This window comes from Marmota marmota, unplaced genomic scaffold (assembly GCF_001458135.2).
Source record: "Marmota marmota marmota unplaced genomic scaffold, marMar, whole genome shotgun sequence".
Taxonomy (NCBI): Eukaryota; Metazoa; Chordata; class Mammalia; order Rodentia; family Sciuridae; genus Marmota; species Marmota marmota.
Window position 1 is genome coordinate 15632 of NW_026000146.1, and position 16419 is coordinate 32050.

The 16419-nt window shown below is 35.5% G+C and overlaps 1 pseudogene; it reads left to right on the plus strand.

Moving 5' to 3' along the window:
* Positions 1–489: 489 nt before the first annotated feature.
* LOC107161009 lies at positions 490–9490 on the plus strand (annotated as a pseudogene).
* The last annotated feature ends 6929 nt before the right edge of the window (positions 9491–16419 follow it).

The window sequence follows — 16419 nt, forward strand, 5'->3', positions numbered from 1 at the left end:
AGCATCTGCATCACGGGGACCAGGCAGGAATTTCAATCCTGAGGCCCACATGTCTGCATTCAAGGGCCTGCACTTTCTTCCAGCTGCCCCTGTGCCAACACACCACCCATTCTGGGAGCCACTCCTGGCACCATGTGTGACTTCACCCATCTCCCAGGATAAACGTCTGGTGCTTTCCACTTACCCTGGACAGCCATATGTGCCTAGGTTGTTCACCTATGTACAATATGGGCCACAACTGAGGCCAGTAGGGCCTCCTCATATTCAGAACATTACCCACACTCAGGCACCCCTCAACTGGAGGGCCCCAGAGGCCTTCTGTAGGGGTGTGGAGCATCCTGCTCCATTCCTCATGGCACCTTCTGCACTGAGGACCACTGTGCCTGCCTCATCCAGTGGGGGATCCAAAACTGTGGGATCCACTGGCACTTGGGCTTTCTTCCTCCAGCACTACGACCATTTGCCCAGCTGGTCCCCATCATGTTCCCAATGAATGCACACCAAAGGCCAGGTACATTGTATGCGGCGGGCACACCACCCACCTTCCCGGCTGTGGTGCCACCAGGTGACTCCAGCAGACCTCACAGTGTCTATGAGAACTTCAGGCCCTGGCACCACTTCAAGACCCTGGTCCACAGGCACCTTCCTCAGACTCCCAATGTGGGAGTAGTTTCCTGCTACTTCGTGTGAGTATTCTCCTCAGGATTATCCTTGAACTCTGCAAGGAGGAAAAGCATGGGTTGTAAAGAGGAGGCTGGGATGTAGGGAACTGGAAGAAAGGTCCTGAGGGTGGGGGACAAGCTGAGACACCTGTATTCACAGACGCACTCATCTCACACCAGGGAATAAAAAGACAATCTTTGTTTTCAATGATCATGACCATCACATGGAGGACTCAAGGTCAGAGGTGGTTCCTGGGATAACGGGAGACGGGAAATGAAGTTGGCTGTCTCACTACACATAATGGTGTCTCCCCCAGTCATTGCACCTTCCACTATAGACCTGATTGTTCCCAGCATAGGGGACATCACAACCACAAGTGGGGTTAGGGGTGCTGGCCCCAAAACAGAACTCTATGGATACCCACGCACATTGTCATGAACTCCTCATTGAGACCCTCTGGTGATGTGGTACTTGGGGGAAACTGTCTTTGGATAATGGATGGAGATGTTCATCTTTGCCCCAGTTTATAACCATGCTCCCAGTCAATTCTGTGCACTGTCTTAGTCAGCCTGTGCTGCCAAGTATGACACTATGGAACATGTGAACACAAACACAGGCATTCCTTTCTCACTGTTCTGGAGTCAGCTTTCCCAGATAAAGGGTGCCTGACCCAAAGTCCTGTAAAAGCTGTCTCTTCTCTTTGCTTGAAAAGACAGCTGGTTCTCCTTTGTCCTCACATGACTGACACCTCTTCAGTGTCTCTTCCTTCTCCAGGAAGGCCACTGATGTCCTCATGAGGCCCCACCCTCAGGATTTCATCTAAGCACTAAAGCCAATCTCCAAATACCATCACATTGGGGGTTAGGGCTTCAACAGGTTTATTTGGAGAATAAAAACATTCAGCACATAGTACATGACATCATTGAGGAATCCAAGCACAATCATACTGGTCAATGCAGCCCTTGGTGTTAAGGTCTGGTATAAGTTTCCTGGAGTCCCAATGCCAATACATTGAGTTGAACATGATGGGGCAAATGTAACAAAGGTAGGAAGGTATGTTGGCTTGGTAAGCTGAGAAAAGAGTCACATTGTGGATGCTGATCCTGATGAATTCCAGCCCAGTGCTTCGGTCTCTGTCCCAACGGGAGCCCACTATAACCATGGAAGAAGGCCTGCAGAAGGGTTTGCAGGAATGTCAGTACACAAGCGACTTTGACCGGATGGTCTTCTATGACACTGCAGAAAAGTTAGACATTTTTCAACACCCAGAGCCTACTGGTGGGGGATCATTGTTTGCAGATCAAGGTCTGGTACAGCGTGTCACCTACCTATGTGTTGGCTCCGCCACATCTAGCTCTCCAAATAGTGGCTTCCTCTAGCTCGAGAGCTGGGAATTCTCTCTGCAACAATCTCAGAAGCTGCAGCCTCCATAATTATGATTCCAACTCTGCCTTGAGGTTCAGGATCAGGATGGGGGTGAGTAACCAGCCCAGTCAAAGGATTTCCTGCTTTGCTGGCTCTGCAGAGAAAAAAAAAATTGCATTAGATTCACTCAGGCCACCTGCCTGGGAACTGGCACCTCTTTACAAGGTGGGGTCAATCATAAATCATGAAAGTGACCACTATTTCAACCTGATGTTCCAGAAGAGGGTGGCAGTGGGGAGTGTATCATCAGGGTCATCAAGCACCTCAGATGCCTCAAGGACATATCTTGGTCTTTACTGCCTTTGGGAAACCGAAACTATGAGGCACTTTTTTATGTAATTGGGACTTTTCATTTTCATGCTCATGTTCCTGACAGGAGGCATGAGTATGTTAAATGCCAAACCAAATTAAATTTCAGATGGCCAGAACCTAACAGGTAGTTCATACTTTGAAGGCTCTTCTACTACCCCTCAGCATATCAAGGACAAAGTAGAAAGATGCTCTACTATCTCAGCACATTGAGGACAAAACTGATAATGAACAACGATTATTCTCAAAAATGTCATGAGAATTTTAGGCACCACAATGATTATATCAACTAGAACCCAAGCCTATATTTCCGGCTTCTCAGAAAACCTAATCATTATGCTTATTGAACAAAACCCACCATAGGTAGTTTAATTTTGATTAAGGAAAGTTATGTTGTACACTTAGGAAAGTTAAGACATATAAGGATACATTCTTTTCGTTTCTATAAACCTTCTTTTACTTCACTTAGAAATTTATGGTGAGCATATTTAATATTGGCGGAAAGTGGACTGATGTTCAGAACTTATTTTTAATTGCAAAAGATTATAAAGATATAAGAACTAGTGTACCTGACTGAGAAAAAAAGAAACTCTTTGAGAAAGCAGCTCAACCAATTTTATAGGAACAAATTTATGAATTAATTAAAGTAGTTTTATAAGACATATTCTTAGAATAATATTAGAAGTATTATTCTATTTAGATTCTGGTGTTTAGAATTGTTAGGTTTTTAGTTTTATGGGTTTCTGATATGTTTTAAGAATGGTTTATAAACTTTAGGATATTTTAAGTATAAGATTTAAAGGGACTTTTTTAGATGGGAATTTTAGATTATAAATAAAAGTGCAGGTGTACTTTAAAACTTAAAATTTAATGATACATTAGGAGATTGAGAGACTTGTTATGTAGTTTGGCATTAGTTAATAAGAAAATAGTACATCTTTGCAAAATCTGAAAAAAATGTAAATTAGTGATGCATTTTATTAATTATTGATAGCTAAAAATCACATCCTGGAAAAATGTAAATTGATGTTACATTTTTTCATCCTCCTAATTATGGTTAAGGAAACATTATGTCTTGGCAAAGTTTTGAAATTGTATAATCAATGATGTATTCTGAATTTATAATGATGAGAAAAATTGCCATAAAAGATGATCCAGAGACAGCTTCATTAGAGCTCTCTCTCTCTGGAGATTGCTCCAACCATATGATTCCTGTCTCATCTTTTCGCTGATGCCACTCATCTTTCAGGACTCCCTGGACTCCGCTAGGCCTTCACCCTGGCACTCCTGCATGTCTCCCTCTTTCCTGCTCTTTTTTCTTTCTCCCAGTGAGGTGGTTGTTTTAAGTGGCAAATGCCTAAACTGCAGAGCCCCAGGCCAAGCCCCTTGAGGTTTTATTTTGAGGCTTTAGTTTTTTGGATAGCTGGGCTAATTTGTTCATTAATTTCATAGAAAAATAATTCTTGAAACTATATGCAATGACCTTAAATATTTTTGGTTGTCATTGTATCTAGTGCTTTTGTGTTTATTTTAAACTATGGATTTTTTTCTTATACAATTAATTTAATTTGGACATCATATAGTTTTGCATTGTAACAGGTTTGCTAGTATGAATTTCTTTATTATTTTTACATATACAATTGGCTGTCTTTCAGTTACTTGTTTATAGTTCAAAGATTCTTTTTATATTATTTTTATATGTTATTGTCACAAACACCCTGAAAAGTATGTAGGACTACATTATCTTCATGATTTGACTAATAAGGAAACAGACACAGATCAAATTACTTTCCATAATAAAGTTAGTGATAAGAAATTCTAGGATTTTTAGGTAGGTCTTGATGCCTGGGACCCCTTTGAAGTCCTCAGTTTGATTTTGTTGTTGTTGTTGTTATTCCATGTAATCTTCCTAAAAACCCTTGAATAGAGTAACTATTCCCACTTTATATATAAGGAAGCTGGTTTAGGGAGATTAAATTGTTTATTCAATGTCATCCAACTCATAATGTAATTTTTGCTGTTTGCATTGAACTGTGTTGTCTCTTGAGGTATTCTTCAAAAAATAAAATTGACAATTTATGAATAAACTTACCTAATCTATGCTTACATGACTAAACAGATCCCTTGACACATAGTATAATTTGCTGCTGGATTTGGTTGTTAAATTGAATGAAATACTGCTAAGATTTGAAATACTGAAAGTTTACTGAGTTTTCTTTAACCATAAGGTATCACTGTTTGCTATTTAGAATATATTTTCAAGCCCACTAAATCCAACAGTAGTCCCAGAGCTAGCTCTCAGCTGTTTTTTGAGTATAGCTAAGGCAGGTGGCCAGGATTTATATTGCCATCCTTATACAGACGGATTTTTGCAAGCCTCCCATTTATCTCATTTTCTAACTGTAATCCATGAAGAAAATGAGATAAACTGGGTAGCCCTTATTTATGTCATGTTTGAGGGGGAGCCTGTTTTTCTGCACTGTTACCTAAACCTCAAAATGACTTGACTTTAACAACAGAGTATATGATAATAATACAGTTTTTATCTTCTTTCCGAAATATTCAGAGTTTATTTTACTCTGATCACATCATGTTTGTGAGGTGATAGGAAATGGTGATAGTAATTTTATTTCCTAGATAGGGGAATTTAAGAATTTATTTGTTTGCACAAATCAGTATAAAATATGATTTTCAATTTAGGGCTTCAGGTTCTACAAAACGAAGCTAGATAATCATGTTCATTAGGTTAAAATTATTATATACTTAACTATTTAAGCAGTATTTTAAAAGATTATTTGATGGTATTCAATTCTGGGTATAAATTTCAGTGTTTGAATATTATAATGTGTCATATAGTACACTCATTGGCTGGATTTGGATGATTGACAATGTAAAACCGTGGATTTTGGAAGAAGGGAGAGAGGGAGTTTGATCTTGGCTAGTGTGCATATATATTGAAAAAGAAGAATTATAATTTTAATAAAGGATGAAGATTCAAAACTTGACATTATATTGAATTATGGTAACAAATAATTTTTCTCACCCCAGGGGAGAAAAATTTTAATTTCTAAATACTCATTATAATATTGAGTTAGGAAATCACCATCAAATATTGCTGAAACAATGCTGAATTACATATTTCCTAAGCAATGGAGAACTATGCTTGGAGAACACAGCCCTGCATCAGGAAAAAAAAAATGTTCTTATATGAAGTTTGAGGAAGCATGGCATCTTAAGATTGGGTGATTTTCAAAAGTTAGACAATTTAATGATTGGTTAACTTTAAGCTTGGAAATTAGAGAATGACCGACTTTGAGGAGATTATGGAATCCAGGAAGTTGCTGATTGGCTATTTATCTTCACTGAATGGAAAAGTTGAATGGACCTTAAAGACTGATTGATCATGGCAAATTTAAAACTAAATGTTTACTTGTTTACAGCTTTTGGCAAAAATGGAAGAATAATCTCTTTCTTGAAGTTGAAGAATAGGTACTCTTTATTCTTGACACTTATGTTAAACATATTAGTATTAGCTATTGTGTGTGTGTGTGTGTGTGTGTGTGTGTGTATATATATATATATATATATATATATATATTCTGATTTTGATTTTGAACCTTTGAAAAGAGGGTATAACAAATATTATTTCTTTTCAATCTACCAGTTTCAAGATTATTTCACATTTGAGACACACTGCTTCAAGAATTATTCATGTAGTAAAATGTTTTTTTTTCTTTTTGTAGAAATACTTTAAAAATTATGGTGAAGATTGTGTTACTTTTATGTCTGTTATTCTCTCATTGTATCATATGTGTGACAATGTTAGTATTCATAGATGATGAATTATGGATCTGAAAGATTGTTGCTTTTTGTTGTTATTATAGATAGATAGATTCTTTCTTTTTTTGGAAAGAAAGTTTAGTAGCAATTATTCCTACTAACATTTTATTATATTTGATGGTTATTTTATATCTTTTATATAATAAGGTATACTAAATCATTTTAGTATACTTTAATTATTTTACTACAATTATTACATCTTAGCACTATTTATATAAATACATTTTATTGTTTAATATTTAGAATGTATTTACACTTCAGAATGAAATAAAATGCTACCTTCTACATCTTCTGGAATTATAACAAAACATTTTTTAATATTGATTCACAGTAATTTTATTTTAATTATTTTTTCCTGTATAGATGTTAAGATAAAGTGGGGGCATTCATTATCTTAGAAGTAAGAGAAGCCAAAATGAATTTTTTCATGTAATTTCCTTTTTTATGTTTAAATTTTATTTTAAAGTACTATATTTTATTATGTTATAAGTACAGAATAATTTTTTTAAAAGAGTTGGTATTGTTTTTACATGAAGGCTGTAACTTTTTTAACCTGCGTTTTTTATGTCAAACCTGTGCCTTCCAGATAGGTATTATCTAGTAGCAAAGCTATAATTTTGGTTCTGATAAAACAATTTTATGTGAAATCTTTTGAAAAAATGTAAATCTTGACTCTTTTGTTTACAGGCCAAATGTCTTACCTGCAAAGATAACTAACTACATTCATCTTAGCCCAGCATTAAAATTGATATTAGAGTATTATTTATGAAAATGCTATTGTTTATTTACCATATGATATTCAACACCTTTATCCTTAATATTTAAAATTAAAAATTTATATTTAATTAGTAATTTCATTTATAAGAAAAAAAACTGTCACTGATTTCTGAATGTGGTTATTGTGTTTATTTCAGCAATATTTGTCATACAAAGTAGTGGATTTGAAATGTGTTTCTTTGCATATATCCAGTGATTAGTTGGGCCTTTATTGCCTAGTGAACTGATTTGCAAAAGGATCTTTAACTGCCCTGGCGACCTCTCCCTGGCGATGGATTCCACTTCCCCTCTGCTAGCACTTCACAGGCAACTGCCTCTACTTCTGCCTCGGGAGGAGTCCCTGGTCAGAATGTGCTGTGTATTCTGGGCACGGTTCCTGGGCTGAATCTGTAACTGCAGCAGTTTACTGGGGCTGCAACTGAAGCATTGGCGCCTTCTGGGGGCTGAAGCTGTAACTGCAGCAGCTGTAGGGACTGCAAGTGCAGCACCAGCGCTGCCTGTTTACCCTTTTATTCCACCTCTGGCTCCTTCCCCTTGGGCATTTCTGGTTGTGGCCACTGCCTGCTGCTCTTACACAGGGCATCTGCGGCCGCCTCTTAGACACGGGACCTCCAGATCAGGCCTCAGCCCACCAAGAGACTGGTGGGCCCTTCCCTGGTGTCCACCTCAGCAGCAGCCACAACCACCTACTTGTTTCTGTATGCTATTCTGCCACCCCAGTCACTGGCGGCCACCACGAGCTCATCTCAGAGCTACAGCCAGGAGTCCAAAACTATCTACCTGGAGGGCCTTCCACCACTCCGTGAGTATGAATTGGCCCCATCCAAGTTACAAGAGGAGGTGGATGATATTTATCTCATTGGAGCTCAAGGATTGCCTTGGTCAGGTACTGTGGAAGATGTGCTTAACTTTTTCTCAGACTGCAGAATCCACAATAGTGAGAACGGAATACATTTTCTTTTAAATAGAGATGGGAAAGAAAGGGGTGATGCCTTAATTGAAATGGAATCAGAGCAGGATGTGCATAAAGCCTAAGAAAAGCACTGTATGTACATGGGTAAGTGATATGTGGAAGAATATGGGATAAAAAGTGAAGATGGGGATGCCTTAATGAAGAGCCTACAGGTCAAGTCATCACCTGTGGTGAATGATGGTGTAGTTAGTTTAAGAGGATTTTCTTATAGTTGCAATGAGAAAGATATTGTAGACTTCTTTGCAGGAGAAGAAAAACATGGAAAGCATATGTGCAGTTTGAAGAACCAGAAATGGCCAACCAAGCCTTGTTGAAACACAGGGAAGAAATTGGTAACTGATATATAGAGATATTTCCAGCAGAAAGAATAAAGTTCAAACCCATGTTGGCTCTCATAAGGGAAAGAAAATGGCATTTTCTGCTACTGCGAAGTATATAACTAAGCCAGAAATGGTCACTGAAGAACACGAAGTAAATGAGGACATTAGACCCATGACAGGTTTTGAAAAATTGCCGAAAGAGATGTCAGAAAAGCTTCCAGAGGCTCTTGATTTTGGAACTACACCTTCATTGCATTTTGTCCACAAGAGAATATTACCTTTTCAAGATAATGCCCAAGATGTTGTGATTTTTTGTTTCCCTGAAGCCTGTGAGAATCACCATGGAATACAGTTCCAGTGCAAAAGCTACTGTAAAAGCTGATGTGCCAAATTTTAAATTCAACTCAGCTGTGATAAGTGGTATGGTTACTGTTTATGCTGTGGTATTTTTATTTCAATTAAATCTTCTTTTTCATTTATTGGCAGATACCAGAGAATATAAAAGCATTCAAAATAAAAATAAAATAAAGACATTATCTATAAAAAATAATTGATGTTAACAGCTTGGTATTTTTAATTTATATATTTTTAAATCTTCTATTATGTGTAAATGTAGTGTTATAATAAATAAATATTAGTTGATAAATTATGATTGTGCATATATATTCAATCTTTTAGCTTTTTTAAAAAAATCACATTATGTTTTGACCCAGAAAGAGAAAGAATCATATTTTTGTTTTGAAAGGACCCATCCTTTGTGGTCTGTGCTATGTTTTTGATTATAGCAGACAATGCTTTCTTTTCCAGTTGTCTTTGAGAGTAAAGGGAAAAAAACTTAAAAAATGACTTTATAGATAAATTTAGATATATAAGAAAAAAGAGTGGGCATAATGGAGCATAATTTATGAATTAAAAGAGACTTAAGAGACATTCAATAAATTGCAATTTGTGGATCATATTTAAATTCTGATTCCAATAAACTATAAAATTAAAAAAAAAAAGCTGATGTGCACTTGGATACCCATGAGGATGCTTTTGCAGCTATGCTCAAGTATAGGTCCCATGTTCACAATAGGTATAGTGAACTGCTCCTGAATTCATGTCCAGAAGGAAAATGAGACTTCCAGGGACACCCGATAGTAAGGATGAAACAAGAAGCATTTCATTTTTAAATCTTTCTTGGACATGGTCTATAAAGTTTCTGTTTATTGGCAGCAACAGCTAGAGAAAGGATTTGGGGTTTGAGGTTCATGCTTCTAAAAAACATTCATAGTGAACTGCTGAGAAGGAGAAAAATTCAATTCGGTATTGTGAAATAAACCAAAAAACTTAATTATTAAAAACTGTTCAGGATCTGATTAAGAAAATCTGATTAATTCTTTATTTTGTATAATTAAGCAGTTTCTTTTTACAGAGGATATGTTACCCATTGTAAAGACCACACATATTTATTCAGTACTATCTTTAAAATCTTTTTCTTTTTTGAAAAGTAATCTGTTCAAGGTTTTGATTTTACCTATGAATTGAGAGCTCTGATGTAAAACGTCTTATGGATAAAATAATGCTTTATTGTAACAAAACACTCACCAAAGCAAGGAAAGATTTCAGACCTTTAAAACACTATGGTGTGGCAGAATAGCTATATTTGATTATTTAGATAGGAGTGGTGATTAAAATAAATACATACTACAGGTTTGTGAGTATAAATGACAAGTTGGCAGTTTTATGTCTTTATACATATTTTGCCTTTATAAACCTTGAGGTTAAAAGAATTTAATATTGGTGCCTGTCTGTTTTGAGGGAAGTCTAGTCTTAACTTAAAAGTTGACCCCGCCTTTTTTTGGATTGGGTAAACCTTAAAGGTATTTGTTTGTGGTAAAGTGATATGTCACAATAGTCCAGACTTGGAAAGACATTGATGGCTTTACTTGATTTAAACCATCTCTATACAGGAAAAAAGTCTGTCTCCTCATTTGCTTTTTCAGTGCAGTAGCACATACCATATTTTAGAACAAGTAGGGGGGCCTTGATTTAAATAAAAATAGCATTTAATGTATAATTGGGTGAAGGGTTTATGGATAAAGCTACTTCTGCCACATTGTGGCAGTACCTTCTGCTTTAATATTAAATAGCTTGTTATTTAAATATTGGACAAAATGGCTGGCTTTAAAATGTATAAGTTATACATTAATTAATAACCTATCTTTATGCGCAAACAAAGAAAAAAATCTTTAGATGGTCTTTTGAGTAAGTTGTAAAAAAAGAGAATTGTATGTTTTTCAAATTGGAAAAAAAGAGGATTGTATGCTTTCCAACAATATGCTTTGATTTCTAGTGTTTGCTAATATAATAGGTGAAATGGTATTTTTGGTTTAATTTGCATTCTTTGAATACTGGTGAAACTGATCTTCTCTTTATTTACTTGTCAGCTGTGTGGATTTCACCTATAGTTGCCAAATTTATAAAATAAATTGAGGATTCGTTGATAAATTTGAATTTTATGTAAACCACAACTAATATTTTTGTTTGTACTATGCAATAACTGGGATATATTTATTTCTGAACAACAGTAATTATCTATTTGAAATTCAAATTTAATGCAGCATCCTGAATTTCTCATAACACTCATTTTTTTAACATATATTTTTTAGTTTTCCGTGGACTTTTATTTTGTTTATTTATATGTGTGGCTGAAAATCAAACCAAGTGCCTCAAACATGCTAGGCAAGTCTTCATCACTGAGCTACAAGCCCAGCCCATGGTAATGCACATTTTACTTTATATTTTTTATCAAATTTTCAGTTGTATTTTCTGTTTTTTATTGTGTTTGTAAGAGTACTTAGCGTATATTGAATATTAGTCCCTTGTCTTTTTTAAATGTTGGAAACATGTTCTTCTGGTGTTTTGACTATTTTTTAAATTCATAAAGTTCTTTGTTGGAAAACAAGTTTGTAATTTCAGCACAGGTAATTTGCTCAAAATTTCACTGTGTTGCTTATGCTTTTATGTTCTTTAAGAAATTGTCATCATCTAGAGTTGCAAATATATTATTCTACAGCACTGGTGGTTCCAGACTTAACATATCTAGACATATGATGGTGTGATCAAGGATTTTTCATCTTGAAATCAATAAACATTTAGTAGAATATAATTTCAGATTTTGAATTTAATCTTTTTTTAATAGCAGCTATTTTTTATTGGTTGTTCAAAACATTACAAAGCTCTTCACATATCATATTTCATACATTAGATTCAAGTGGGTTATGAACTCCCATTTTTACCCCAAATACAGGTTGCAGAATCACATCGGTTACACATCCACATTTTTACATAATGCCATATTAGTAACTGTTGTAGTCTGCAATCTTTCCTATCCTCTACTATCCCCCATCCCCTCCCCTCCCATCTTCTCTCTCTACCCCATTTACTGTAATTCATTTCTCTCCTTGTTTTTTTCCCATTCCCCTCACAACCTCTTATATGTAATTTGTATAACAATGAGGGTCTCCTTCCATTTCCATGCAATTTCCCTTCGCTCTCCCTTTCCCTCCCACCTCTCTTCTCTGTTTAATGTTAATCTTTTCCTCCTGCTCTTCCTCCCTGCTCTGTTCTTAGTTGCTCTCATTATATCAAAGAAGACATTTGACATTTGTTTTTTAGGGATTGGCTAGCTTCACTTAGCATAATCTGCTCTAATGCCATCCATTTCCCTGCAAATTCCATGATTTTGTCATTTTTTAGTGCAGAGTAATACTCCATTGTGCATAAATGCCACATTTTTTTAATCCATTCATCTATTGAAGGGCATCTGGGTTGGTTCCACAGTCTAGCTATTGTGAATTGTGCTGCTATGAACATCGATGTGGCAGTAACCCTGTAGTACGCTCTTTTAAGGACTTCAGGGAATAGTCCAAGAAGGGCAATAGCTGGGTCAAATGGTGGTTCCATTTCCAGCTTTCCCAGGAATCTCCATACTGCTTTCCAAATTGGCCGCACCAATTTGGAGTCCCACCAGCAATGTACAAGAGTTCCCTTTTCCTCACATCCTCGCCAGCACTTATTGTTGTTTGACTTCATAATGGCTGCCTTTCTTACAGGAATGAGATGGCATCTTAGGGTCGTTTTGATTTGCATTTCTCTGAGTGCTAGAGATGGTGAGCATTTTTTCATGTACTTGTTGATTGAGAAGTGTCTGTTCAGGTCCTTGGCCCATTTGTTGATTGGGTTATTTGTTATCTTATTGTTTAATTTTTTGAGTTCTTTGTATACTCTGGATATTAGGACTCTGTCTGAAGTGTGAGGAGTAAAGATATGTTCCCAGGATGTAGTCTCCCTATTTACCTCTCTTATTGTTTCTCTTGCTGAGAAAAAACTTTTTTAGTTTAAGTAAGTCCCATTTGTTGATACTTGTTATTAACTCTTGTGCTATGGATGTCTTATTAAGGAATTTGGAGCCCGACCCAACAATATGTAGATCGGAGCCAAGTTTTTCCTTCTATCAGATGCAGAGTCTCTGATTTGATATCAAGCTCCTTGATCCATTTTGAGTTAACTTTTTTGCATGGCGAGAGATGGGGATTCAGTTTCATTTTGTTGCATATGGATTTCCAGTTTTCCCAGCACCATTTGTTGAAGATGCTATCCTTCCTACATTGCATGCTTTTAGCCCCTTTATCAAATATAAGATAGTTGTAATTTTGTGGATTGGTTTCTGTGTCCTCTATTCTGTACCATTGGTCCACCTGCCTGTTTTGGTACCAGTACCATGCTGTTTTTGTTACTATTGCTCTGTAGTATAGTTTGAAATCTGGTATCGCTATGCCGCCTGATTCACACTTCCTGCTTAGAGTTGCTTTTGCTATTCTGGGTCTTTTATTTTTCCATATGAATTTCATGATTGCTTTATCTATTTCTACAAGAAATGCCATTGGGCTTTATAATAGACATAAACGGAAAGTACCTTCCATGATTATGATATATATGCATTGATAGGATGCCATCTTAAATTTATTTGCAATAATTTTTCTAAATGTTTAATAGAAAGAAATACAAGTATGAGTTTTAGTGAAAAAAATGAATAGAAATTAATGGAAAACATCTAATAATTTAAATAAAAATCAATTGTATGACACATATGATGTAAGTAAAGCCACCCCTGTCACAAGAGTGGTCCCTGATACAGAGATGAAAATTCAATTTCAGGTATCAACTAAAGAGGCCATATTTATCTTAAAGTTTTCTGATTACTAACAATTCTGTTAATAAGTGAGAATAATTCCCAGTAATACAGGTGAAACAATATTTTTTCTTTGTGAAATACTTAAACTAACCAAGAATGGTGGCACAAATCTAAAATTCCAGTGGCTCAAGAGGCTGAGATAGAAAAATAATAAGTTCAAAGATAGTATCAGGAACTTAGTTTGGCTCTAAGCAACTTTGAGGGATTCTGTCTCTAAATAAAAATAAAAAGGTATGGGGATGTGGATCAGTAGTGCAGTGCCCCTAGGTTCAATTCCAGGTACAAGAAAAAAAAAGTTTTTTTTCTTTAAAAATGTCATGCTTCAATTTTTCTCACTAGTTGTTCTTGTTTATGTCTCATAAAATTAATTTGTTATACAAATGGAAAGCAACTAATAATTTAAATAAATTTGCTATCTATTGTTATATTATTGACCTTGACATATCCTATCACCTTAATCAGTATAATTATTTGAATATTCAGGTAGTATATATATAAAAAAGATTGGACAATACAATAATGAGAAAAAATGGAAAGTATATAAGTAAATTCCACATCTCTGGTCAGTTTAATTTTGACAATTTTGACAGAAAAATTAAATGGAGAATTAGTAGTCTCTGCTTTAAGCAAAATTGATATAAATGAATATTTATGTTTCACATTATGAAATTGGATTTTAGATGAGATTATGTTCAATATTTAACATGAAATGTAAGTGTTAAAACTATAAAAATTAAGAAGAAAACAATTACATATTTAAAAATCAGATTTAACTGTGAAGTCTTAGATATGCTTCCAAAGAAAAATAATAAATAATAAATTTGACTTAAAAAAAACTTCTGTTAATAAGTGAGAATAATTCCCAGTAATACAGGTGAAACAATATTTTTTCTTTGTGTAATACTTAAACTAACCAAGAATGGTGGCACAAATCTAAAATTCCAGTGGCTGAGATAGAAAAATAATAAGTTCAAAGATAGTATCAGGAACTTGGTGTGGCTCTAAGCAACTTTCAGGGATTCTGTCTCTAAATAAAAATAAAAAGGTATGGGGATGTGGATCAGTGGTTCAGTGCCTGTACAGGGCTGGGGATGTGGCTCAAGCGGTAGCGCACTTGCCTGACATGCATGTGGCCCAGTTTCGATCCTCAGCACCACATACAAAAAAAGATGTTGTGTCCGCCAAAAACTAAAAAATAAATATTAAAAAATTCCCTCTAGCGCTCACTCTCTCTCCCTCACTCTCTCTCTTTCTCTCACTCTCTCTGTTTTGTATTTTTGGAAGACAGATGGCACCCAGAAGTCATTAACCACAGAACTACATCCCTAGTCCTTTTGATTTTTTTTTACAATGACAGAGGGTTTTTCTAAGTGTATTAGGCTGGCCCCCAGTTGATAATCCTCCTGCTTCAGCCCTCAGTCCTGTGATTACTGGCATGTCTTGCCATATTTTTCTATTTATATCCTTTTTAGAGGATATTTAATGCCAATTTTTAACATTGTATTGTATATATTTCTTATTGCTAAAATAAAATTTTATCATGTTTTAATTAACATTCTGCTACTACTCTATTGATGATTGTTTTTTGAATGGATACATATTTCACATGATTAACCACTATCTTCTACTACTTCACACATGTGCTTTCTTATATTATCTATTTATTTTATATAGAATATAAACTTTATCTACCTGCTGAATAGTGTGCTGAGTCTCACACTCTCTCAGTTCACTGGTCTCAGCCTCCTCACTCCAACTTTTTCTCTAGTTCAGTGTAGGCATTCTCTCTTACCTATGCTAGTGCATAGGTCCTGGGTCTTACTCTAACATACCAAGGCACAGGTCTGTGCTAAAGTAAAAAAAAAAATCATCTTCCTCTCATAGCCACATTTTCAAACAGAAAAAGCTAATAGGAGCAGTCATATGTAAGAAAAAGAATTCAGAAGGCATTTACTAAAAGACAAAACGAAACCTGAGAAATAAGATCCTGAGCATAAAGTTCCCTGACATGTTATTTACACATTTGTTATATGAGTAATTCAAAAAGATGCAAATTATACAATTTATCATACATCTATAAAACTAGCAATTTTGGAGGCTGAAACCAGAGGAATACAAATACAAAGCCACCTAAGCAAGGTCATTCTATTTCCAACTGTGCTCTCTTAAAATCTAATAACTGTAGGGGGACAGTGGCTCACTACTGTAATCATAGAAATGTTGAAGATTGAGGCAGCAAATTGCAATTTGGAGTCCAACTTCAGTAACTTAGTGAGGTCCTATGCAACATAGAGAGACCCTGTCTTAAAATTGAAAATGCTCAGGCTGTGACTCATTGGTAAAGTGTCAATTGGGTCAATCATCAAAACCCCTAAAAAAAACCAAATTCCTGCAATTTACTAAAAATGAATTATCTAATATTTCTTTAAATTACAAAATCAGCACTTAGTTCTTAGGTGGAAAAAAATCTGCTCTACACATTGTTTAGTCTCAATTTTCAGTTCTACCTGAAGGAGATAACTTACAGTTGCAAATCAAAGGTATATGATATATATTGTAAATTACTGAAGAATTGTAATCTCCTGAGACCAGGACATGTACATTACTTTTATTTCACTGTGGGTAGACTTTAATTTTTTATTTATTTTTGTATATGTGGTGCTGAGAATTGAACCCAGTACCTCACAATTGCTCAGCAAGCACCAGAAATGATAGCATATATCTATAATTTTATTAAGTTGAGATGGTGAGGCCAACTAAATAAGTACAAGACTCCTAGTCATGATGGTGAATTTCTGTAGTACTGGCAGCTCAGAAACCAAAAGCAGGAAATTCTCAAATTTAAAGGCAACCTCAGAAATTTAGTAAGCCCT